Here is a 2,500-nt window from a genome sequence, read left to right as displayed (position 1 = left end):
ATAAATAAAATAAATAAATAAATAAAAAAATAATAAATAAATAAAAATAAATAAATAAATAATAAATAAAAAATAAATAAAATAAAATAATAATAAATAAAAAATAATATAAAATAAATAAATAAATAAAAAATATATATAAAATAAATAAATTATAAATAAAAATAATAATAAATAAATAAATTATTAAATAAATAAAATAAAATAAAATAAAATAAAATAAAATAAAATAAAATAAAATAAAATAAAATAAAATAAAATTAAATTAAATTAAATTAAATAAAAGGTAACTTAATTCACTAAATAATTAACCTCAGACTGTTGTGATAAAATAAAATCATTTTTTCCAATATATTCATCTCACAAATCTTTTTTCCATATTTTCAACTTTAAAATAACATCATATAATAAAGAATATCTTTCTGAGGAGAAACATATTTAAAAACTTACAAATTCTGAATATTTTTCTTCTAAGAAATCCTTTATTTCCCGCAAACACGTGTCGATTCCAGTGAAGGAGCTCCAGATGGAAACTTTTGTTTTCTGTTTATCTCATGATTAAAGTTGTTGCACGTCCACCGGTTCCCGCCTCAAAATGAGCGAGTTTGAGCTACTTCTACATCAAGGTATTGTTCAGAAAAAACAAAACACCCGCGAAGAAACAACACAGAGGAACATAAACACCTACTGCCAGCTAGTGTTCTGGAAGTGTATTGCAGAGCAACACAAACAGCACACAGAAGTATAATTGCAAGACTACGCACAAGGCAGGCACCGTAGGTCACTCTGATCACTCGACGCAGAAGTATAAACCAGCCTTTAGTCGCAGCTAGTATAATTTTACACAGTTGTACACAGTTCTGCTTTTTGTCTCCAATCAAACACAACATTATTCCAAAACAAAAAAAAATGCTTAAATTACAAACAAAACCCCGAAGCTAAAAAACTGATCCTGCGATCTGAATGCTGCTGTGATTTAAGAGCTCTCCGGCTGGCTCTCAGGCTAAAGGTTAAAGCAATGAATGTTCAGAGCAGTATTCTGGGTGCAGCGGCGGGTCAAAGGTTAAACTCTCCCAGTGTGAGTGAAAGCAGCTCTAGATCAGTGTGTGTTTTCTGGGCTGTGTTCAGGGGATTTCTGCACTGTCTGGATCTGCTTGTGGTAACAGCATGACAAGGTGCTGCGCCGGGGAGAAACGCTGTTTATCCAAGCAGTGAAGGCCATTGGGTTTGTAAGATTCGCAGTTATTTACTTAACTCTGAGCAATCCTCATATCACATTGCAGCGGTCGCACTCAATATGATCTGTGTGTGCAGCAGGAGGAGGAGGAGGAGGAAAACAGACTCTTTCTGATGAGGATATTTATACTTAATTACAGATTGGAGTAAAACCCTTTTCTGGAGCTGTGTGTGTGCTTGTGTGTGTGTTACCGTCAGATCTTATCTAGCGTAGCATTCACCCCGAACGCCCTGAAAATTTACTACATGCCAACCTGTATTGCAACTGGGTTTTAACAAAACAAAACAAAAATTATTATTATTTTTATCTGATATAATGATAATAGGGGCGACACGGTGGCTTAGTGGTTAGCACTGTCGCCTCACAACAAGAAGGTCGCTGGTTCGAGTCCCAGCTGGGTCAATTGGTAATTTATGTGTGGAGTTTACATGTTCTCCCCATGTTGGCGAGGGTTTCCTCCGGTGAGTATGTAAGTGTGTATGGGTGTTTCCCAGGACTGGGTGGCAGCTGGAAGGGCATCCGCTGTGTAAAACATATGCTGGATAAGCTGGCAGCTCACTCCGCTGTGGCAACCCTGATTAATAAAGGGACTAACCTGAAGGAAAATTAATGAATAATGATAATAATAATGGGCGACGCAGTGGTGCAGTAGGTAGTGCTGTCGCCTCACAGCAAGAAGGTCGCTGGTTCAAACCTAGGCAGTTGCCGTTTCTGTGTGGAGTTTGCATGTTCTCCCTGTATTCGCGTGAGTTTCCTCCGGGTGCTCCGGTTTCCCCCACAGTCCAAAGACATGCGCTATAGGTGAGTTGGATATGCTAAATTGTCCATAGTATATGATTGTGAGTGAGTGTGTATGGATGTTTCCCAGAGATGGGTTGCAGCTGGAAGGGCATCCGCTGCGTAGAACATATGCTGGATAAGTTGACGGTTCATTCCGCTGTGGCGACCCCGGATTAATAAAGGGACTAAGCCGAAAAGAAAATGAATGAATGAATGAATGAATGAATGATGATGATAATAATAATAATAATAATAATAATAATAATAATAATAATAATAATAATATATATATATATATATATATATATATATATATATATATATATATATATATATATATATATATATATATATATATATATATATATTATTATTATTTATTTTATAATATATCACAATATATTATTTTTTGGCAATATACTAGCTGCTAAAGATGACTAAATATTATTATTATTATTAATTATAGGTATTACTATAGGTATT

The 2,500-nt window shown here is 34.3% G+C and overlaps 1 protein-coding gene across 1 annotated transcript in view; it reads right to left on the bottom strand.

Annotated features, from left to right (window-relative positions):
- Positions 1 to 2,500, bottom strand: part of supt3h (SPT3 homolog, SAGA and STAGA complex component) — a 290,795-nt gene that overhangs the window by 139,251 nt on the left and 149,044 nt on the right. The window lies entirely within an intron of this gene.

Source organism: Danio aesculapii, chromosome 17, assembly GCF_903798145.1.
Source record: "Danio aesculapii chromosome 17, fDanAes4.1, whole genome shotgun sequence".
Taxonomy (NCBI): domain Eukaryota; kingdom Metazoa; phylum Chordata; class Actinopteri; order Cypriniformes; family Danionidae; genus Danio; species Danio aesculapii.
This window is presented reverse-complemented; position numbering and strand designations above follow the sequence as displayed.